Source organism: Sapajus apella, unplaced genomic scaffold (genome assembly GCF_009761245.1).
Source record: "Sapajus apella isolate SASKATOON/1434 unplaced genomic scaffold, GSC_monkey_1.0 scaffold94, whole genome shotgun sequence".
NCBI classification, from domain to species: domain Eukaryota; kingdom Metazoa; phylum Chordata; class Mammalia; order Primates; family Cebidae; genus Sapajus; species Sapajus apella.
This window is the reverse complement of record NW_022437034.1, coordinates 4,848,618-4,873,366: the sequence shown is the minus strand read 5'-3', so window position 1 is coordinate 4,873,366 and position 24,749 is coordinate 4,848,618. Positions and strand designations below refer to the sequence as shown.

General features: G+C 42.6%; 1 protein-coding gene and 1 pseudogene across 3 annotated transcripts in view; one reads left to right on the top strand and one right to left on the bottom strand.

The window, feature by feature from the left end:
* Positions 1–24,749, top strand: part of USP54 (ubiquitin specific peptidase 54) — a 132,371-nt gene that overhangs the window by 13,222 nt on the left and 94,400 nt on the right. The window lies entirely within an intron of this gene.
* LOC116535418 lies at positions 799–1,312 on the bottom strand (annotated as a pseudogene). The gene has a single exon (XR_004262189.1). The product of XR_004262189.1 is annotated as a mitochondrial import inner membrane translocase subunit TIM14 pseudogene (transcript).

Below are 24,749 nucleotides of genomic sequence, written 5' to 3'. Positions count from 1 at the left end.
TTTGTATGTTTAGTAGAGATGGGTTTTCACCATCTTGGCCAGGCCGGTCTTGAACTCCTGACTTTGTGATCCACTGCCTGGGCCTCTCAAAGCATAGGGATTATGGGTGTTAGCCACCGCGCCCAGCCGAATATCTAATCTTTAATGATATGAAATCTTATCCTCATCATGTTCTCAACTGCCATATATCCACCATGTATGTATATGTATGTAGGTATGTATGCATGTGTTTCCTTTTTTTTTTTGGAGTTGGAGTCTCGTTCTTGTTGCTCAGGCTGTAGTGCAATGATACTATCTCAGCTCACTGCAACATCTGCCTCCTGGGTTCAAGTGATTCTCTGCCTCAGCCTCTCAAGTAACTGGGGCTACAGATAGAGGCGTGCTGCTACTCCTGCTAATTTATTGTATTTTTAAGAGAGACGGGTTTTCACCACGTTGGCCATGCTGGTCTTGAACTCCTGACCTCAAGTGATCCACCTGCCTTGGGTGCTGGGATTACAGGCATGAGGGGTTGTGCTGGGATTACAGGCATGAGCCACTGCATCCAGCCTGCATGTGTTTACTTTTGAATGTCTCTGTTCTTTTCAGTTGTTTATTCCTGGACCAATACCATACATGTTTTTTTGTTTGTTTTTTGAGACAGGGTATCATCCAGGCTGGAGTGCAGAGGTGCAATTATGGCTCACTGCAGCTTTGACCTCCTAGGCTCAAACAGTCCTTCCACCTTAGCCTCCCCAGTAGCTGGGACTACATGTGTGTGCTACCATGTGTGGCTAATTTTTGTATTATTTTTTTTTTAAACTGTAACTCTGAGGCATTTTATTATAAAAAGTTAGTACTCATATACATAAAGTAATATGTACTTAAAATTCATGATACATTTACTTCATTTTTTAGCTTGACCTTCTAGTAGATCTTTAGCTTCATTGATTTTGGCTGCTATATAAGGAGATCCTCCTTTGTCAGGATGATTTAAAAGCATAATTCGTCGATGAGCATCTCTTATTTTCCCTTTATTGGCAGTAGGGCTTACACGTAGTATTAATGCTGCTTCCCGTTTTGTCATTTTGGGTTCAAACCCACCTCTGTAATAGCCACCACTGAAGGCAGATTTTGATAGACTTTGAAAAACTTGTTTTACTTGAGGCTCCATATGCCTCATGGCTTGCAAAACATAACGGCCTGCAAATCCTGCAGCTGCAATGGTCAGTCCAACTGCTACCATTGTACTGGCCATGGCTGCTGCGGCTGGCTTCCCTCGCTTCCACCGGGAGCCCGGCTCATCCCAGCGCACAGACCGCGGCGGACGCCCGCACGCACGCCCCGAGCAGAGCGATGCACCTGCGACTGCACCAATTTTTGTATTTTTAATAGAGATGAGGTTTCATCATGACCTAGCTGGTCTCGAACTCCTGACCTCAAGTGATCCATCCCCCTCGGCCTCCCAAAGTGCTGGGATTACAGGTGTAAGCCACTAAATCCTTTATTATTATTATTATTTTTTGGTGTTCCAAGGATTTTTTTAATGTTTAGGCATTTATTTATTTATTATACTTTAAGTTCTGGGGTACATGTGCAGAATGTGCAGGTTTGTTACATAGATATACACATACCATGGTAGTGGTTTTCTACATCCATTGCCCCGTCATCTACATTAGGTATTTCTCCTAATGCTATCCCTCCCCAATTCCCTCACCCCCTACTATTCCTCCCCTAGCCCCCCACCCCCCGGGCCTCAGTGTGTGATGTTCCCCTCCCTGAGTCCGTGTGTTCTCACTGTTCAACACTCACTTGTGAGTGAGAACATTCAGTGTTTGATTTTTTGTTCTTGTGTCAGTTTGCTGAGAATGATGGTTTCCAGTTTCATCCATGACCCTGCAAAGGACAGGAACTTTTTTTTTTTTAATATCACTGCATAGTAGTCCATGGTGTATTATGTGCCACATTTTCTTTATTCAGTCTATCATTGATGGGCATTTGGGTTGGTGGAGAGGCTGTGGAGAAATAGGAATGCTTTCACACTGTTGGTGGGAGTGTAAAATAATTCAACCATTGTGGAAGACAGTGTGGCGATTCCTTAAGGATCTAGAAATGGAAATACCATTTGACCCAGCAATCCCATTACTGGGTATATACCCAAAAGATTATAAATCAATCTATTATGAAGACGCATACACACGTATGTTTATTGAGGCACTGTTCACAATAGCAAAGACTTGGAACCAACCCAAATGCCCATCAATGATAGCCTTGATAAATCCTTTTGTTAATTATAATTTTTTATTTGATTATTTTGGGGTTTTTTGTTTGTTTGTTTGTTTTTTGAGACAGAGTCTTGCAGTTTTGCTCTGTCGCCCAGGCTGGAGTGCAGTGGCATGATCTTGGCTCACTGTAACCTCCGCCTTCTGGGTTCAAGCGATCCTTCCACCTCAGCCTCCTGAATAGCTGGGACTTCCAAATAGTTGATTCTTCCCTTTTAGGCTTCCAAGTAGCTAGGATTACAGGCACGCGCCACCATGTCCAGCTAACTTTTTTGTATTTTTAGTGGAGATGGGGTTTCACCATGTTGGCCAGGCTGGTCTCAAACTCCTGGCCTCAGGTGATCCTCCTGCCTCAGCCTCCCAAAGTGCTGGTGTGAGCCACCACACCCAGCCCTTTTGAGTTTTCAAGATAGTCATATTTCTAACTGTTCATGTCTTTGCCTATCTTTGTTTTGACATATGCAATTTTTTTCTTATTTTGAGTTGTTTCAAATCTCTTTACAGTAAAAATATTCTTTTTTTTTTTGGTAGGGGTGACAGGGTCTCAAAAAATAAAGAGGCTGGTAGGCCGGGTGGGTGCGGTGGCTTACACCTATAATCCCAGCACTTTGGTAGGCTGAGGCGGGTAGATCACCTGAGGTCAGGAGTTCAAGACTAGCTTGGCCAACATGGCAAAACTGTCTGTACTAGAAATACAAAAATTAGCTGGGTGTGGTGAAGTGCACCTGTAGTCCCAGCTACTCAGGAAGCTGAGGCAGGAGAATCACTTGAACCCGGGAGGTGGAGGTTGTAGTGAGCCAAGATCATGCCACTGCACCCTAGCCTGGGTAACAGAGTAAGACTTTGTCTTCAAAAGAAAAAAAAGAGGCTGCAGTGCAGTGGCACAGTCACCACTCACTACAGCTTTGACCTCCTGGGCTCAAGCAATCCTCCTACTTCAGCCTCTTGAGTAGCTAGGACCAGACGCACGTGTCACCCTGCCTGGCTAATTTTTTGTATATCTTGTAGAGCTGAGGTCTCACCATGTTGCCAAGGCTGGTCTCAAACTCTTGAGCCCAAGTGATCCTCCAGTTTTGGCCTCCCAACGTACTGAGATAACAGGTGTGTGCCACCATGCCCAGCCAAATAGGTTTTTTGTTTTTTTTTTTTTTTTTTTTAGGCAGAATTTTGCTCCTGTTGCCCAGGCTGGAGTGCAATGGTGCATCCTTGGCTCACTTAAACCTCTGACTCCTGGGTTCAAGCAATTCTCCTGCCTTAGCCTTCTGAGTAGCTGGGATTACAGGCATGAGCCACCATGCCTGGCTAAATTTTTTTGTATTTTTAGTAGAGACGGGGTTTCTCCATGTTGGTCAGGCTGGTCTCAAACTCCCAGCCTCAGGCAATTCGCCCACCTTGGTCTCCCAAAGTGCTGGGATTACAGGTGTGAGCCACTGTGCCGGCCGTGTCTCCCAGGCTGAAGTGCAGTGACAAGATCTCTGCTCATTGCAATTTCTACCTCCAGGGTTCAAGAATTCTGCCTTAGCTTCCTGAGTAAGTGGAGTACAGGCATGCACCACCATGCCCCGCTTATGTTTGCATTTTTATTTATTTATTTATGTATCTTTGAGACGGAGTTTCATTCTTTCACCTAGGCTGGCATGCAGTGGTGTAATCTTGGCTCACTGCAACTTCCACCTTCCAGTTTTAAGCAATTCTCCTGCCTCAGCCTCTCAAGTAGCTGGGGTTACAGGCGCCCACCACCACGCCTGGCTGATTTTTGTGTTTTTAGTAGAGATGGGGTTTCACCATGTAGGCCAGGCTGGTCTCGAACTTTTGACCTCAGGTGATCTGCCCGCCTCGGCCTCCCAAAGTACTGGGATTACAGGTGTGAGCTACTGTGCCCGGCCTATATTGTACTCTTGTAAAATATATTTTTATTTCGTTGTGACCTGTGTGTAGGTTCATTTTTTCTGGGATGTGAAAGTTGTTTTTTTTTGTTTTTTCTGAGACAGAGTCTTGCTCTGTGGTCTGGGCTGCAGTGCAGTAGTGTGAACTTGGCTCACTGCAACCTGTGCCTCCTGGGTTCAGGCGATTCTCCCACCTCTGCCTCCCAGGTAGCTTGGACTACAGGTGTGTGCTACCACGCCCAGCTAATTTTCATAATTTTAGTAGAGTCAGGGTTTCACCATATTGGCCAGGCTGGTCTCAAACTCCTGACCTCAGAAGATCCACCTGCCTCGGCCTCCCAAAGTGCTGGGATTACAGGTGTGAGCCGCTGCACCCAGCCTCATGGGTAGAGTTTATAGAAAAATGCATTCTCTATGGAAACAGAACTTATTTGTATGCCATTGTTTCATTTCTGACCTGGGCTTAGCTTTTATTTCTCTGTATAGATTCATTTCTTTTGGTGGTACATCCTGTCCTGGATGTTGACCCCAGTCAGAGCTCTATAGTGCCAAAATAAGTTCTTTGATTCTCTTTTGTCATTTTTTTCAACTCCTTATTTATTTTTACTCATGGTCATTGAAGACCAGAAGGGTGTTTATGAACAAATGGGAATTCTTTGTGTTCCTTCAGTGTTAGGGGAACTCCAGGGAGAGGAAATATCATTATAGCATTGGATTTTCACCTTTCCTCGTGCCCAGTAGGTCTAAGGAAACATCAAGTTTATTTTATAGACTTGAAATAAGAGACTTTGTAATTAAAAAATTAAGCTTTAGACAGCTCAGTGTTATTTATTATTTATTTATTTATTTATTTATTTATGTATCTTTGAGACGGAGTTTCACTCTTTCACCTAGGCTGGCATGCAGTGGTAAATCATAGTACTTACTGATGTCTATAATACGTACTTCTACATTTTATTTATTTTTTACTATATTTTATTTATTTATTTTTTGAGGTGAAGTCTCACTCTGTTCCCAAGGCTGGAGTGCAGTGCCACAATCTTGGCTCACTCCAACCTCCACCTCTTGGGTTTCAAGGGGTCCTTCCACCTCAGCCTCCTGAATAGCTGGAACTATAGACACGTTCTAGCATGCCTGGTTAATATTTTGTATTTTTTAAAAAACATATTTGTATTTTTAGTAGAGACTGGGTTTCACCATGTTGGCTAGGGCTGGTCTCAAACTCATGGGCTTAAATGATCTGCCCACCTCAGCCTCCGAAAATTCTGGTATTACAGACATAAGCCACCAAGCCTAGCCAAATTACTAAATATTTTTGAACTTCACTTCCCTTATCTGTGAGATTAGGATAATAATAACCAACTTGAACAAATTAAATGAAGTGATAGATGTCGGTTCTTAGCACAGAAGCCATAATGTAATAGGCACTCTAAATTTCAGTTTTCTTTTTCCCTTCATTGAATTGTTTTAAGTTTTAAAAGATAGTGATTATAAATTACTTTGTAAAGTATATACAGTTATTTCAAATATGTTCATGTTTGTGTTAAAAACAGCCTAGTGCAGAGAAAAACAAAAAAACAGTCTAACTCATTTTGGTTATGTTGGTATAAGAGGGAAATGTAGGGAAATTAGACAGTAGAGAAAGTCTGAATAACTTGTTGACAGGAACTATGCTTAACGCTTTGCACACAGTAACTCACTTAATCCTTACAACTAAATTAAGTGCATTTCTTCCTCTGAAGATTATTTCTTAGTTTTGTTTGTTTGTTTGTTTGTTTTTTGAGATGGAGTCTTGTTCTGTCCCCAGGCTGGAGTGCAGTGGCACGTTCTCACCTCACTGTAACTTTTGCCTCCCAGGTTCAAGCAATTCTTGTGCCTCAGCCTCCTGAGCAGCTGGGATTATAGCACATGCCACCATACCTAATTTTTTTTGTATTTTTGTAGAGACAGGGTTTCACCATGTTGGCCAGGATGGTCTTCAACTCCTGGCCTCCCCTCCCCTCACTTTCCCTCCCCTTCCCTTTTTCTTTTCCTTTCCTTTTTCCTCCCTTTCTTTCTGTCTTTCAGCAAACTTTTATGATGATATTTACTTTTTTTGGAAACCAGGTCTCACTCTGTAGCCCAGGCTGGAGTGCATTGGCTGGATCATAGTTCACTGCAGCCTCCACCTCCTGGACTCAAGTGATCCTCTCACCTCAGCCTCCCAAGTAGCTGGGATTACAGGTGCATGTCACCATGCCTGGCTAATTTTTGTACATTTTGTAGAGATGGGGCTTCACCATGTTGCCCAGGCTGGTCTCAAACTCCTGGGCTCAAGCTATCCTTCCACCTCAGCCTCCCAAAGTGCTGGGATTACAGGCATGAGCCACTGTGCCTGGCCAATACTTACTTTCTACTTCCTGCCTCTAGAAGTATATTAGCTGCCCTGAATATAATAGGTTCTTCAGTTGTATGAAACTGTTCAGTTAAGAGTAATGAATTTGATGCTTATTAGTCTTTTTCAACAAATGTCACCAGTAAGGCTTGAACTGTTTTTTTGAAATGAGAAAAGTAGCACATTGTTTGAATTTGAATTTAGAGTGTTTCTCACTTAATACCTTATACTGATCAGACTAAGAGATGGTCTTTTGCTATGTTGCCCAGGCTGTACTCGAACTTCTAGGTTCAAGTAATTCCTTCCCACCTCAGCCTCCTGATTGATTGGGTCTACAGGTGAGCAGCATCATACCCTACTTTGTGTTTTAATTAGTTCTCTTTATTTTATTATTTCATTTTTTTGAGACGGAGTCTCACTCTGTTGCCAGGCTGGCATGATCTAAGCTCACTGCAAACCTCCATCTTCCAAGTTCGAGTAGTTCTCCTGCCTCAGCCCCCCGAGTAGCTGGGATTACAGGCATGCACCACCACAGACAGCTAATTTTGTATTTTTAGTAGAGATGGGATTTCTCCTTGTTGGTCAGGCTGGTCTCAAACTCCTGACCTCAGGTGATCTGCCCACCTTGGCCTCCCAAAGTGCTAGGATTACAGTTGTGAACCACCATGCCCGGCCACTGTTTTTTTTTTTTTTGACAGTAGCCATCCTAATAAGTATGAGGTTTTGATTTATTTTCTCTAATGATTAGTGATCTTGAGTGTCTTTTCCTGTGTTCATTGGCCCATTGGCCATTGGTATATCTTCTTTGAAGAAATGTCTGTTCAAGTCCTTTGTTTATTTGTTTATTTTTGAGACAGAATTTTATTCTGTTGCCTAGGCTTCAGTGCAGTGGTGCTATCTCGGCTCACTGCAACCTCCGCCTCCTGAGTTCAAGCGATTCTTCTGCCTCGGCTTCCCAAGTAGCTGGGATTACAAGCGTGTGCCACCACGCCCAGCTGATTTTTGTATTTTTAGTAGAGATGGGGTTTCAATATGTTGGCCAGGCTGGTCTCAAACTCCTGACCTCAAGTGATCTGCCCGCCTCGGCTTCCCACAGTGCTGGGATTACAGGCATGAGCCACTGTGCTGGCCCTTTGTTTATTTTATTTTATTTATTTATTTTTTTGAGATGGAGTCTTGCTCTATCACCAGGCTGGAGTACAGTGGTGCTATCCTGGCTCACTGCAACTTCTGTTTTCTGCTTTCAAGCAGTTCTCTTTCTCAGCCTCCCAAGTAGCTGGGACTACAGGCACGCACCACCACACCGGGCTAATTTTATTTTTTTATTTTTTTTATTTTTAGTAGCGATGGGGTTCCACCATGTTGTCCAGGATAGTCTCAATCTCTTGACCTTGTGATCTGCCCGCCTTGGCTTCCCAAAGTGTTGGGATTACAGGTATGAGACACTGCACCTGGCCTGTTTATTTTTTTAATTGTTGTTGTTGACTTGTAGGAGTTTTTTTTTTTTGACACAGGGTTTTACTCTGTCACCCAGGCTGGAGTTGAGTAGCATGATCTTGGCTCACTGCAACCTCTGCTTCCCGGGTTCAAGGGAAGCATTCTCTTGCCTCTACTTCTCAGGTTCAAGGGAAGCATTCTCTTGCCTCTGCTTCTCGGGTTCAAGAGAAGCATTCTCTTGCCTCAGCCTCCCAAGTAGCTGGGATTACACATGTGCGCCACCATGCCTGGCTAATTTTTCTTCATTTTTAGTAGAGATGAAGTTTCACCAGGTTGGCCAAGCTGGTCTCCAACTCCTAGCCTCAAGTGATTAGCCTACCTCCCAAAGTTCTGGGATTATAGGTTGTAAGCCAACGTGCCCGGCAGGAGTTGTTTATATATTGTGAATATTAACCCCTTATCAGAGTAATTGTTTACAAATATATTCTCCCATCTCATGGGTTGTCCTCTCTCTTTTCCTTTGATTCACGGTTCTGTTTTTTAAAAATTTTATTATATATTATGTAAGACATTTAAAAGAGTAATATAGTAAACATCTTTGTAACCACCATCTAGCAAATTAAAAATTAGTAAATTAGTTCGACCCTGAGTTTCCCCTTATTGATTACAAGGCCCTCACCAAAGGTAACCACTAATTAATTTGATTGATGCTCCTTAGACTGCCTGTTAGTGTATTAGAAGCTTGTCATGACTGAAGTAAAAATACTGCAGAGGTCCAGGGGAAGGCTAAGGTGGGATGAGTTCTTCTTAGATTTTTGTGTTGCTGTTATCCAAAGCCCAGTTCAGCACCCTATCAGAGATACTTGCATATAATAGGTGTACAGGAATGTTTGTTGAATGACTATTTGGAACCCATGTACTTCTGATTGAAGGTATTTTTACCAGTATTTTATATATATGTGTGTGTGTGTGTGTGTGTGTGTGTGTGTGTGTGTGTGTGTGTGTGTGTGTGTGTGTTTTGTTTTTGTTTTTATTTTGAGACAGAGTCTCTGTCACCCAGGCTGGAGTGCAGTGGCATGATCTCAGCTCACTGCAACCTCCACTTCCCAGGTTCAAGCAATTCTCCTGTCTCAGCCTCCCAAGTAGCTGGGACTACAGGCGCATGCCACTACACCTGGCTAATTTTTTTTTTCTCTTTTTTTAGATGGAATCTCACTCTGTTGCCCAGGCTGAGTGCAGTGGCATGATTTTGGCTCACTGCAACCTCCGCTTCCCAGGTTTAAACGATTCTCCTGCCTCAGCCTCCCGAGTAGCTGGGATTACAGATGTGTGCCACCATACCAGGCTAATTTTTGTATTTTTATTAGAGATGGGGTTTCACCATATTGGTCAGGCTGATCTTGAACTCCTGACCTCAGGTGATCTACCCACCTTGGCCTCCCAAAGAGCTGAGAGATTACAGGTGTGAGCCACTGGGCCTGGCTACTATTATACTATTTTGACATGAAGTGAAATTTACACATCTCTGCGTTAGGATTACTGTATGCTTTACCAATAAATAAACAGTTATGGCAGACTAAATGTTTTCTTTTTTTTTTTTTTTAAAGATGGGGTTTCACTATGATGGCCAGGCTGGTCTTGAACTCCTGACCTCCGGTGATCCACCCACCTCAGCCTCCCAAAGTGCTAGGATTACAGGCTTGAGCCACCGCGCCCGGCCAGTGTTTTCTTATTTATTTATTTATTTAGAGATGGAGTCTTGCTCTGTCACCCAGGCTGGAGTGCACTGGCATGATCTTGGCTCACTGCAACCTCCACCTCCTGGGTTCAAGTGATTACCCTGCCTCAACATCCTGAGTAGTTGGAATTATAGGTGCGTGCCACCACACCCGCCTAATTTTTTGTATTTTAGTAGAGACATGGTTTCATCCTGTTGGCCAGGAGGGTCTCGATTTCCTGACCTTGTGATCCACCCGCCTCAGCCTCCCAAAGTGCTGGGATTACAGGCATGAGCCACCGCTCCTGGCCAGAGTAAATGTTTTCTTATAGGTGGTAAAACTGAGGGCAAACCTGAATGGGAGCATGTTAGCTCTAAATACATACAGTACATTTAGCTGCCTTGGCTAATTTAACTTTTAGATAGGGCAAATGGAATAAGGCAGATGTTGAGGTGTTGCATTTTCGGTTCAGAACAATGGTTGTACATTCTGAAAGAAGGCATGATTCTGGTAAGATCTGACTGTGGGCAAGGGGCTGTGGAAACAAACAGTGCAGTGTTTCCAGGGCAGTGGTGGACTTGACCTCCATTATAGCTGAAAATGAAATTCTCTAACAAAGCCATAGTAGCAGCAGCAGCAGCTGTTGCCACTGCCACCTGCGTTCAGTGGCTGTGTGAGGTGGCTAGACCAGGAAATGATTCCATGGCACTAGGCATGTATAAGGAAGGACTTATTTTGGCTCTGGCTAAGTGGTTGTACAGGTTGTGGGTGTCACTTTAAACAAAGATCTGCTTGCTGGAGGAGGGGCAGCTTCTTGAGGATCAGGTGTGCATCTGAAAGGGATGAGCTCATCCTTCTAACCAGACCTGCTCTAGACGCTGACTGAATGTTTTCCTAATTGCAAGTCCTACAGCTGGGAGAAGCAGGAAATGATTGATGCTTCAGGCACTTGGTGAGTAGGAAAAAAGGAAAAAGGCTTTTTTGGGGAAGCTTTTGAAATGTGTATGTGAATATCAGGTTGAAGGTGACATACACACACACTCAATCTCTCTCTTAAGTTGAGGATTGCACTAAAGTATATGGTGGTGTTGAGGAAAGAAAAGCTTTGGTGGTTCTAACTTTATTCTAGTGCTTCTTTTTGAGGTGACTTTTCATGACTTAACAGTTTTGTTTTCTACACTGTCCTGACTGGCTTCGTTTCTCTAGGAAATAAGAATCTCGGGAGCTCTTTTTTATTTTTTAAGGATCTTCATTGCTTGTTTTGGAGCTTTTATTGATGGAACTTATCCCACAATCGAAGACCTCTGTGTTGGATTTCAGAGCTCCTATACATGATCCTGTTTTGTTTTAATTTATCCAAACTTTCCTATTCACTTTAAGTAAGGTTCTTAAAGTGAACTTGTTTTAGAAAAGAAATATCAATTATTTATCATTTATTCATTTATTTGTAACCTTTATTTTAGGTTCCAGGGTACGTGTGTAGGTTTGCTGTATAGGTAAATTGCATGTCACAGGGGTTGGATGTACAAATTATTTCTTCATCCAGGTAATAAGCATAGTACCTGATAGGTAGTTTTTTGATTCTCACTCTCGTTCCAACTTCTACCCTCAAGTAGGCCCCAATTGGTTATTATTTTGAATGGAACTTTTTATTTTGAGATAATTCTAGATTTTTACAGAGTTATAATAAATAATAATAATATTGATCTGATGTACCACTTACTGAGTTCCCCCTGATGGCAATATCTTCCAAAATTATAATACAATTTTACAACCAGGGTATTGACATTGGTACAGTCAAGGTACCAAATATTTTCATCACCACAGGATCTACCATGTTGTCCTTTTATAGATATTCCCACTTCCTTTCCCCCCCTACACCTTTCCTAAAAATGCAAATTTTTTTTACATGGAGTCTCGCCCTGTTGCCCAGGCTGGAGTGCAATGGCAAGATCTCAGCTCACTGCAACCTCTGCCTTCCGGGTTCAAGCGATTCTTCTCCCTCAGCCTCTCTAGTAGCTGGGACTATAGGCGCCCACCACCATGCCCAGCTAACTTTTGTATTTTTAGTAGAGATGGGGTTTTCACCATATTAGCTAGGCTGGTCTCAAACTCCTAACCTTGTGATCTGCCTGCCTCAGCTTCCCAAAGTGCTGGGATTACAGGCATGAGCCGCCACATCTGAGCCCCTACACCTTTCTTAACTCCTGTGAACCACTAATGAAAAAATCAATTTTTAGCAAATTTTATGTGCAATCCTGAGAAATTTTGTATTCAAGATCCACATGGCCTTATGAAAAGAGCCCTTGGGCCGGGTGCAGTGGCTCACGACTGGGGGACTGAGGCGGGCGATCACCTGAGGTTGGGAGTTCAAGACCAGCCTGACCAACATGGAGAAACCTTGTTTCTACTAAAAATGCAAATTAGCCAGGCATGGTGGCACATGCTTATAATCCCAGCTATTCAGAAGGTTGAGGCAGGAAAATTGCTTGAACCCAGGAGGCAGAGGTTACCGTGAGCCGAGATCACGCCGTTGCACTCTAGCCTGGGCAACAAGAGTGAAACTCCATCTCAGAAAAAGAAAAGAGCCCTAAACTGCAATTGATTTTGGTTCATTGTAGCTCTTTACCTTGGGCAAATAATTTTAATTTCTTTGTGCTTCAGTTTCCTTATCTATAAAATGGGATAGTGGTATATTAATTTCTATCTAACCTATTTTGCAGGATTTTTGAGAAATTGTAAAGCTCTTTCAAAAAATAAGCATTATATACATTATTGTTAGCAGTAGGGATAATTGTTTTCAAACTCGAAAGTATATTTCAAGTTAAAAACTGGAAACTGTAGCCCAAGATGGTAAAAGCGAATATTTTTAAATGAATTTAAGTCTTAAAGCTTAAATGAATTACATTTCAGGGTGCTGAATTAACTGGCTGATGATCTCAGAGCCACTGTTGTTAATCTTTGAGAAACCATAAAAACTAGAGAGACACAAATGTCTTGATATCCAAAAAGAGGAAAAGAAAGTAGTTGGAAAACCATAGACCTGTAAAATTGTTAAATTTTGGGAAAATTCAATTATAAATGATTAAACGTGATAGAGAGCATTAAGAAAAAAAGAGTATGGGTTGATTGGTCATAACAAATTACTTCTATTTCTATTTTTGGATTTCATTACTTCTATTTAGGATTAAGAGGTTTGTGGATCGGGGATTATTCTAGATACAGTGTGTCAAAATCCCATCAATTTCACAGTCTTTCATGTGGCTGATAATGTGGTGATACGAATTTTGTTAACTGGTTAAGAGAATGTATCAGACATTGAATAACTGTACCTACTGACAATCTTGATTTTACCAGGAAGGTCCCTGATAGTTTATTCTTATTTTTTCCATTGGCAGTCCGTCTTCATGGGTTATTTTTTAAAGCATGTTAATCAGATATGTAAGAATTTGCAAAGCTGCAGGGGTAATTTGATGAATAAAGTTTTAAAATGTATATCCATAAGATGACATTGTGATCCCAAACTGAAATTAAATTTAACAGAGATAAGCCCAATGTTTAAATTAAAAATGTCAAATGTATAAGAGCAAAATGAGGAAGGGCTGGTTGGGGAGCAGTTCATGTGAAAAATACCTAGGAATTTTCGTTACTAGCAGGAGCTGCCTACAATGTGGCTGCTAAAAACACTTTCAACGAGGAGTTTATCCAGGTCACAGAAGTATTGGTTCCAATATATTTTTGCACTAGGTTGGAAGCACATTTTAAATATTTGTTTATATTTTATTTTTGTTTTAAAAAATTTTATCTGTTTATTTTATACTGTAGCTGTCAGATCTTATGAGTGTTTGTTCAAACTGATACTTGCAAAGTTGAGAGCATTCCAAGTAAGGCAGCAGAACCATAAATGGTCTAAAACCATTTATATAGGAAATTGTTGGGATTTGGGGGAAAAGGGTATTGAGATATTTTATAACTGCAAAAAGTAATATAATAAATATCCATATTCCCACCACCCACAATTAATCACTATTGATTTCTGTTTTTCTTACTTGTCCCTCTCACTTTTTTCTCCCTTGCCTCTGAAATAAAATGTTATAGATAAATTCAAAGTCCTTTCCCTTTCACCCCTACAAGGAACTCTGTCTTCAACTCTGTCTTCAACTCAGTCAACCTTTTTTTTTTGAGATGGAGTTTCCCTCTTGTTGCCCAGGCTGGAGTGCAGTGGTGCAATCTCGGCTCACTGCAACCTCTGCCTCCTGGGTTCAAACAATTCCCCTGCCTTATCGTCCCAGGTAGCTGGGATTACAGGCATCTACCACCACGCCTGGCTACTTTTTTGTATTTTTAGTAGAGGTGGGGTTTCACCATCTTGGCCAGGCTGGTTTCGAACTGCTGACTTCAGGTGACACCTGCCTGAGTCTCCCAAAGTGCTGGGATTACAGGTGTGAGCCATTGTGCCTGGCCATCTATCTTATTTTTATCAAAGTAATACATAAGCATAGTTTGAAAAGTTTAGGCCGGGTGTGATGGCTCATGTCTATAATCCCAGCACTTTGAGAGGCTAAGGCGGGTAGATCACTTGAGTTTAGGAATTGCTCGAACTCATGAGGTGAAGGTTGCAGTGAACCAGGATCACATGACTACACTACAGCCTAGGTAACAGAGCAAGACTCTGGCTGAAAAATAAATAAATAGATAAAGAAAAAGTTTAAATAGTAATATATGCTTACAAGGAAAAATAGCAGTTATTGCACTGCTGGGGGCAGCCACATTCACCTGTCTTAAATATTGCTAATAACATGATTATATCACTTGCTTTTAAAAAATATTAAACATTCGCTGAGATGGAGTTTGGTGTCTAAAAAAAAAAATTAAACATGTATAAAGTGCCATAGAATACAAAGCTTTGACTGCTAAATACATGTATGTCTTCTCCCTTACCTTCCCAATATAGTTATATTATTTTGGGGAGTAAATTGATATTTATTTATTTATTTTTTTGAGACAGAGTCTTGCCGTGTCACCTAGGTGGAGTGTGGTGTCGTGATCTTAGCTCACTGAAACCTCTGCCTCTTGGGTTCATGTGATTCTCCTGCCTCAGCCTCCTGGGTAGGTGGGACTTGACAGGAGCACGCCACCATGCCTGGCTAATTTTTGTAATTTTAGTAGAGATGAGGTTTCACCATATTGGTCAGGCTGGTCTCGAACTCCTGACCTTAGGTGATCCACCCACCTCAGCCTTCCAAAGTGCTGGGATTACAGGCATGAACCGCCATGCCTGGCCTGAAGATGTTTTTATTTTACCTTCGAAATAAAATATCGTGTCTGGGAATAGAATTTGATGTTGGAAATAATTTTCTCATAATTTAAAAAGTTGTTGCTATTTTATTGCTTCCCTTGTTGCTGATGAAAAGTCCGATGCCATTGTTTTGATTTTATTTTTGTAAGAACAAATGATAGGTTGTTAAAAATACATAAAATTATGTAATTAGGGCCGGGTGTGGTGGCTCATGCCTGTAATCTCACCACTTTGGAAGGTCGAGGTGGGCAGATTGCTTGAGCTCAGGAGTTCAAGACTAGCCTGGGCAATGTGGCAAAACCCTGTCTCTACAAAAAATACAAAAAACTAGCTGGGCATGACTGGGCGAGGTGGCTCATGCCTGTAATCACAGCACTTTGGGAGGCCGAGTTGGGTGGATTATGAGGTCAGGATATTGAGACCATCCTGGCCAACATGGTGCAACCTGTCTCTATTAAAAATACAAAAATTAGCTGGGTGTGGTGGCGTATGCCTATAACCCAGCTATTTGGGAGGCTGAAGCAGGAGAATTGCCTGAACCCAGGAGGCAGAGGTTGCAGTGAGCTGAGAACGAGCCCCTGCACTCTAGACTGGTGACAGAATGAGATTCTGCTTCAAAAAAAAAAAAAAAAAAAAAATTAGCTGCGTATGGTGGCACACACCTGTGGTCCTAGCTACTTGGGAGGCTGAGGTGGGAGGATCACTTGAGTCCAGGAGGTAGAGGCTGCAGTGAGTTGAGATTGCGACACTCCACTCATCCAGCCTGGGTGACAGAGCAAGACCCTGTCTCAACTGAAAAAAAAAAGTAATTAGATTGCGCAGTGGATCACGTCTATCCCAGCATTTTGGGAGGCCGAGGCACATCACTTGAGTTCAGGGCTTTGAGACTAGCCTGGGCAACATAGTGAGACCCTGTCTTTGCAAAAAATAAAAATTAAAAATTAAAAAACATAATTAACTAATAGTAAGACAGGGTGTGAATGGGATTTGTAATGCATACGTTTTACTTTGGAATTCTACCTAAAATGTAGTGTTTTCATAGGAGCTGATTCTTATCAAGGAGTTAGGATCTGACCATTGTTTCTTTCCTTCCCTCCTCCTCCTCCTCCTCCCTTCTTCTTTTTCTTCCTCCTCCTCTCTTCTTTCTCTTCCTTCTTCTTCCTCCTCTTCCTTTCTTTCTTTTCTTCTCCTTCCTTCCCTTCTTCCTCCCTCACCCTCGCCCTTTCTTCCTTCCTTCTTCTTCATCTTGTTCCTCCTTTTTCTTCCTTCTTCTCCTCTTCTATTTTCGAGACAGAGCAGAGTCTCACTCAGTGACCCAGACTGGAGTGCAATGGTGCAATCTTTGCTCACTGCAATCTCTGCCTCCCGAGTTCAAGTGATTCTCATGCCTCAGCCACTCAGGTAGCTGGGATTACAGGTGTACCACTATGCCTGGCTAAATTTTGTATTGAGACCAGGTTTCGCTATGTTGGCCAGGCTGATCCCGAACCCCTCACCTCAAGTGATCTGCCCACCTTGGCCTCCCAAAGTGCTGGGATTACAGGCATGAGTACCATGCCTGGTCTATCATTCCTTTTTAAAAAATTACTCTATTGGCCGGACTTAGTGGCTCATGCCTGTAACCTAGCACTTTGGGAGTCCCAGGTGGACAAATCAATTAATTGAGGTCAGGAGTTTGAAACCAGTTTGGCCAACATGGTAAAACCCCGTCTCTACTAAAAATACAAAAATTAGCCAGGTGTGGTAGCACACACCTGCAGTCTCAGCTACTTAGGAGGCTGAGGCTGGAGAATGGCTTGAACCCGGGAGGCGGAGGCTGAAGTGAGCCGAAATTGTGCCACTGCACTCCAGCTTGGGTGACAGAGCAAAACTCTATCTCAAACGAAAAAATTTTATTGTGGCTAAATATACATATCATGTTAACCATTTTTAAGTGCATAGTTTTTTGATTGTTGGTTGGTTTTTTGTTTTTTGAGACAGAGTCTCACTCTGTCACTCAGGCTGGAGTGCAGTGGCATAATCTCAGCTCACTACAATTTCTACCTCCCGGATTCAAGTGATTCTCCTGCTTCAGCCTCCTGAGTAGCTGGGATTACAGGTGCTTGATAGCACACCTGCCTAATTTTTATATTTTTAGTAGAGACGGAGTTTCACCATGTTGGTCAGGCTGGTCTCGAACTCCTGACCTCAAATGATCCATCTGCCCGTCTCAGCCTCCCAAAGTGCTGGGATTACAGGCGTGAGTCCCTGCATCCAGTCTTTTAAGTGCATAGTTCTGTGGCATTAAGTACATTCATATTATTGTGAAGCCATTCTGATTCCCAGTCCTTTGTGTGTGGCCTCTTTTTTTTCCCCCCTTCTAGCTTACAGATTTTCTTGTTTCTTTTTTCTTTTTTTGAGATATCTTGCTCTATTGCCCAAACTGGTGGGCAGTGGTGCTATCTTGGCTTACTGCAGTCTTAACCTCCTGGGTTCAAGTGATCCTCCCACCTCAGCCTCCTGAGTAGCTGAGCTTACAGGTGTCTACCACCATGCCCAGCTAATTTTGTTGTTGTTGTTGTTTGGTTATTTTTTTTTTTTTGAAATGGAGTTTTGCTCTTGTTGCCCAGGCTGGAGTGCTATGGCACGATCTTGGCTCACTGCAACCTCCGCCTCCCGGATTCAAGCAATTCTCCTGCCTCAGCGTCCCGAGTAGCTGGGATTACAGGCATGCACCACCAAGCCAGGCTAATTTTGTACTTTTAGTAGAGATGGGGTTTCTCCACGTTGGTCAGGCTGGTCTCGAACTCCCGACCTCAGGTGATCCCCCTGCCACAACCTCCCAAAGTGCTGGGATTACAGCCGTGAGCCACTGTGCCCTGCCTACACCCTTAAAAAAAATTTTTTTTTTTAAAGACTAGGCCTATTGTGGTGGCTCAGGCCTATAATCTCAGCACTTTGTGAGGCTGAGGCAGGTGGATCACCTGAGGTCAGGAGTTTGAGACCAGGCTGGCCAACATGATGAGACCCTGTCTCTACTAAAAATACAAAAAAAAATAATTTAGCCAGGCATGGTGATGCACGCCTGTAATTCCAGCTACTTGGGAGGCTGAGGCAGGAGAATTGCTTGAACCTGGTAGGTGAAGGTTACAGTGAGTCGAGATTGAGCCACTGCACTTCAGCCTGGGTGACAACGCAAGACTGTCTCAAAAAAAAAAAAAAAAAAAAAAAAAGGCTAGTCAAGGGAGTAGAGAAGAAACAAATATGTAACTGGTTGTGATCAATTAGTTATAAACACCACTGCATGCCAACCAGTCAGAATCTCCCTATTTTTAATAAGGTGTCTAGCTTAGGTGTGCCCGGTGTCCCAGAGTCACACCTCACACATGCTTTGGCTCACACCTTTGCTTGGCTAAATTTGCTTAAAGGAGAGAATGTGAAAGCCTCTAACTTTTTTTTTTCTTTTGAGATGAAATCTTGCTCTGTTGCCTACACTGGAGTGCAGTGGCACGTTCATGGCTCACTGCAACCTCTGCCTCCTGGGTTCAAGCAATTCCTATGCCTCAGCCTCCCAAGTAGCTGGGACTACAGTTGTGCACCACCACACCTAGCTAATTTTTGTATTTTTAGTAGAGATGGGGTTTTGCCATATTGGCCAGTCTGGTCTTGAACTCCTAACCTTAAGTGATCCACCCACCTTGTCCTCCCAAAGTGCTGGGATTACAGGCCTGAGTCACTGCGCCTGGCCTTTGCATTAGTTTTTGAGTAAACATGTATTTTAATTTCTTCTTTTTTTTTTTTTTTTTTGAGACAAAATCTTGCTCTGTTGCCAGACGCCAGGCTGGAGTGCAATGGCGCGATCTCGGCTCACTGCAACCTCCGCCTCCCGGTTCAAGCAATACTCCTGCCTCAGCCTCCCGAGTAGCTGGGACTACAGGCGTGTGCCCGCTAATTTTTGTATTTTTTTTTTTTAGTAGAGATGGGGTTTCACTGTGTTGGCCAGGATGGTCTTGATCTCTTGACCTCGTGATCCGCGCGCCTTGGGCTCCTAAAGTGCTGGGATTACAGGCATGAGCCACCATGCCCGGTGTATTTTAATTTCTTTTGGGTATATACCTAGGAATAGAATTGCTGGGTCAAATGGTAATTCTATTTTTGATCTTTTGAGTATTTGCCAAACTGTTTTTTTTAAAGTGACTGTGCTATTTTAGATTTCCACCAGCAGCATATGAGGGTTTAGATTTTTCCACATCCTTGCCAATACTTATTAACTGTCATTTTGATTATAGCCATCTTTGTGGGCATGAAATGGTATTTCATTGTGGTTTGATTTTTGTTTCCTCATTTTAATTTAACCTGTGTTTAAAAGTTACATTATTAATGACTTTCTTCTTTTTTTTTTCTTTGAGATGGAGTTTTACCCTTGTTGCCCAGGCTGGAGTGCAGTGGCTCCATCTCGGCTCACCGCAACCTCCAGCTCCCGGGTTTGAGCTATTCTTCTGCCTCAGTCTCCCGAGTAGCTGGGATTAGAGGTGCCCACCACCATGCCCAGCTAATTTTGTATTTTTAGTAGAGATGGGGTTTCTCCATGTTGGTCAGGTTGGTCTCGAACTCCTGACCTCAGGTGATCCACTCTTCTTGGCCTCCCAGAGTGCTGGGATTACAGATGTGAGCCACTGTGCCTGGCCAAGAATTAAAAATTCTTAAAAAAGAAAGTCATTGGGCCGGGCATGGTGGCTCATGCCTCTAATCCCAGCACTTTGGGAGGCCGAGATGGGTGGATCCCGAGGTCAGGAGTTTAAGACCAGCCTGGCCAAGATGGTGAAACCCCGTCTCTGGTAAAAATACAAAAAAATTAGCTGGGCGTGGTGGTAGGAACCTGTAATCCCAGCTTCTCGGGAGGCTGAGGCAGGAGAATTGCTTGAACCTGGGAGGCGGACGTTGCTGTGTGCCAAGATAGTGCCATTGCACTCCAGCCTGGGTAACAGAGTGAGACTCCATCTCAAAAAAAACAAACAAACAAAAAAAACAAATAATTTTTAATTCTTAAATTTTAAATTTACAGAAAAATTGAGACGATAGTACAGAGTTCCCATGTTTCTATTTTCCCTCAGTTTTCACTATTATTAACATCTTACATTCGTATAGTGCAATGTTACAATAAATGAACCAATATTGATGTTATTACTAGCTAAAGCTCATGGTTTCTTCAGATTTCCTTGGTTTTTATTTATTGTTTTATTTTTCTGTTCCAGGGTTCCATCTAGAATTTCACCTTCCATGTAGTTGTCATTTCTTCTTAGGTTCTTCTTAGCTGTAACAATTTTTCAGACTTTCCTTGTTTTTGATGACCTTGACAGTTTTGAGGAGTAGTGGTTATATATTTTTTTCGTTGCCCTTCTGTTAAAATTTTTCTGATGTTTTTTTCATGATTAAACTGGGGTTATGGGTTTTAGCGAGGAAGACCACAGAGATAAAGTGCTATTCTCATTATATCAAAAGTAAACATAATCAGTTTATCATTATTGATGTTGAGCTTAAACACCTGGCTGAAGTAATGGTTGTCAGATTTCTCCATTGTAATTTCACTCCTTCTGCCATTCCATGCCCTATTGTGCAGCTTTTCATGTGCTTATCCACATGAAAAGCTTTCATATATCTTTTGGGAAATGACTATTCCGATCCTTTGCCCATTTTTAAGTTTTTTGTTTTTATTATTGAGTTGTAATAGTTCTTTGTATGTTCTAGATACAAGTCCCTTATCACGTATATAATTCGCAAATATTTTCTCCCATTCTGTAGGTTGTCTTTTTTAGTTTCTTGATGGTGTTCATAAAAAGTATAAAAGCTTGGTCAGGACTGATAACTCATGCCTGTAATCTGAGCACTTTGGGAGGCCGAGGCAGGCAGATCACGAGGTCAAGTGATCGAGACCATCCAGGCCAACATGGTGAAAGCCCGTCTCTACTAAGAATACAAAAAAAAATATTAGCTCGGCGTGGTGGCACGTTCCTGCAGTCTCAGCTACTTGGGAGGCTGAGGCAGGAGAATTGCTTGAACCCAGGAGGCAGAATTTGCAGTGAGCCGAGATTGCACCGCTGCATTCCAGCCTGGCAGAACAAGACTCTGTCTCAAAAAAAAAAAAAAAAGCATAAAAGTCTAATATAATTTAATTAATTAATTAATTTTTGAGATGAGAGTCTTGCTCTGGAGTGCTTTGGTGCAATCTCAGCTCACTGCAACCTCCGCCTCCCGGGTTCAGGCGATTCTCATGCCTCAGCCTCCCGAGTAGCTGGGATTACAGGCATGTGCCACCATGTCCAGCTAATTTTTGCATTTCTAGTAGAGATGGGGTTTTGCCATGTTGGCCAGGTTAATCTTGAACTCCTGACCTCAGGTGATCCACTCTCTTTGGCCTCCCAAAGTGCTGGGAGTACAGGCGTGAGCCATCATGCCCAGCCAAAAGTTTTAATTTTGATGAAGTCCAATTTATGTATTTTTTTCTTTTGTCACTTGTTTGATATCTTTGCCTAACTCGGGGTCATGAAGATTTATGTTTATGCTTTCTTCTAAAAGTTTTATAGTTTTAGTTCATTCATTTAAGATTTTGATCCATTTTGAATTAATTTTTACATATGGTGTGAGATAGGAGTCCAACTTTTTCTCTTGCATATGGATATTCAATTATTCCAGCACTATTTGTTAAAAGACTACAGTAGTTTCCCCTTATCCATGAAGGATATGTTGCAAGATCTCCAGTGGATGCCTGGAACTGTAAATAGTACTGAACCTGATGGCTGTTAATTGGAACATATTTCTGTTTATTTCTTCCACCTACACATTTAATGCCTTTTCCATCTTTTTTTTTTTTTTTTTGAGACAGAGTTTTGCTCTGTTGCACAGGCTGGAGTGCAATGGCTCGATCTCGGCTCACTGCAACCTTCGCCTCCCAGGTTTGAGCGATTATCCTGCCTCAGCCTCCTGAGTAGCTTGTTTTATAGGTGCCCGCCACCTATAAAATGGTGGCTAATTTTTATGTTTTTAGTAGAGACAGGGTTTCACCAAGTTGGCCAGGCTCCTCTTGAACTCCTGACCTTAGGTGATCCGACCACCTCAGCCTCCCAAAGTGCTGGGATTACAGGTGTGAGCCACTGTGCTCGGCCTTTTCCATCTTAACTAAGCACTTATGTAACCCCTGAATGGATTCATTCTGCCCATTTCCCCCATACAGCTGATTTATCGAGACAAGGGAATTGCAATGGAGAAAGAGTTTAATTCATGCAGAGCTGGCTGCACTGGAGACTAGAGTTTAATTATTACTCAAATCAGTCTCCCTGAATATTCAGGGATTGGGATTTTTAAGGCTAATTTGGTGGGTAGTGGTTCAGAAAGTGGGGAGCATTGATTACTTAGGTCAGCGATGAAATTGTAGGGAGTCGAAGCTGTCCTTTTATGCTGAGTCAGTTCCTAGGTGGGGCCACAAGACCAGATGAGACAGTTTATTGATGTGGGTGGCACCAGGCAATTCATCAAGTTCAGGGTCTGAAAAATATCTGGAACACCAATCTTAGGTTTTACATTAGTGATGTTATCACTAGGAGGAGTTAGGAAGGTACAGAACCTTAGGGCCTTTAGCTGTATGATTCCTGAACTATAATTTTTATTCTTGTAGCAATTTGTTAGTCCTACAAAAGCAGTCTAGTCCCCAGGCAAGAAGAGCGTTTGTTTTGGGAAAGGGCTGTTTTTGTCTTTGTTTCAAAGTTAAAATATAAACTAAGTTCCTCCCAAAGTTGGTTCTCCCTAGTCCAGGAATGAACAAGGACAGCTTAGAAGTTAGAAGCAAGATGGAGTCAGGTAGGTCAGATCTCTTTCACTGTAGTAATTTTCTTTGTTATAATTTTTGCAAAGGTGGTTTCACTTACCATGTCCTTTGGCCATGGCTTTTTGCAGTTCGAGGTGTGACAGTCAAACTAGCATGAATTTCCTTTTCCTTCTTCACAATTTCATGGATAGATTTGTTCTTATAGTAGATCTTAGCAGCTTTAGTGTATGAATTTTTTCCTTTAGTTATTAAGTCATTAACTTTCACTTTTTCACTTAAAGGAAGAACCTTCTGGCTTCTCTTTGGCCTGTTTGAATTGCCAGTATCACTACTCTTGCATTTTGGGAACCTTATTAAGTAAAATAAAGTTACTTGAACACAAGCACTGAGAGATGCTGACAGTCAATCTGATAATTGAAGGGCTACTAAGTGACTATCGGGTGGGAAGTGTAGACATGCGGATAAGCTGGACAAAGATGATTCATGTCCTGGTCACTCACAGAATTTTCATGTAATATTTTCAAGCAATGTTAACCTCAGGTAACAGAAACTTCAGAAACTACTGGTGATGGCAAGGTTGGGGGAAGCAACATGACCACTACTTTCTTCTTTTTTTTTTGAGGCAGGTTCTCACTCTGTCACTCAGATTGGGGTGTGGTGGCACAATCTCAGCTCACTGCAACCTCCACCTCCCAGGTTCAAGCAATTCTCCTGCCTCAGCCTTCCCAGTAGCTGAGATTACAGGTGCGCATCACTACCGCCTGGCTAATTTTTGTATTTTTAGTAGAGATGGGGTTTTACCATATTGGCCAGACTGGTCTTGAACTCCTGACCTCAGATGATCTGCTCACCTCGGCCTCCCAAAATGCTGGGATTATAGGCATAAGCCACTGCACCTGGCCTTTTTTTTTCTTTTTTTTTGAGATGGAGTCTTGCTCTATTGCCCAGGCTAGAGTACAGTGGCACCATTTCAGTTCACTGCACTCTTTGCCTCCTGGATTCAAGTGATTCTCCTGCCTCAGCCTTCCAAAGAAGTGGGATTATAGGCACATGCCACCATGCCTAGCTAATTTTTGTATTTTTAGTTGAGACTGGGTTTCACCATGTCGCGAGGGCCATCTCAAACTCCTGACCTCAAGAGATATGCCTGGATTACAGATGTGAGCCACTGCACCTGGCTGATTACTTTCTATAAGACTAGCATTTAGGTAATTCTATGGTGTACTTGAGAGGGATTTTCATACTCTTCTTGCTTTCTAGGAGCATTAAGTCCAGTTGAAGACTTTTAAAAACCTTGTTGTAGGCTGGGCGTGATGGTTCACGCTTGTAGTGCCAGCAGTTTGGGAGGCCGAGGTGGGCAGATCACAAGGTCAGGAGTTCGAGACCAGCCTGACCAACATGGTGAAACCCCGTCTGTACTAAAAAAAATACAAAAATTGCCAGGATGTGGTGGTGCCTGCCTGTAATCCCAGCTACTCGGGAGGCTGAGGCAGGAGAATTGCCTGAACCTGGGAGGTGGAGGTTGCAGTGAGCCGAGATCGTGCCACTGTACTCCAGCCTGGGTGACAGAGTGAGACTGTGTCTCAAAAAAAAGAAAAAACAAAAAACAGAACCCTGTTGTAGAGACAGCGTGGTTAATGTTCATAATGAAAAAATGCTATTTTATATAAGTTTTAGAATTATGCAAGATAGGCCAGCTGTGGTAGCTCATGCCTGTAATCCCAGTACTTTGGGAGGTCAAGGTGGGTAGATCACGAGGCCGGGAGATCCAGGCCATCCTGGCTAACATGGTGAAACCCTATCTCTACTAAGAATACAAAAAATTAGCTGGGTGTGGTGGCGTGTGCCTGTAATCCTGGCTATTCGGGGAGCTGAGGCAGGAGAATTGCTTGAATCCAGCAGGCGGAGGTTTCAGTAAGCCAAGATAGTGCCACTGCACTCCAGCCTGGGCAACAGAGCAAGACTCTGTCTCA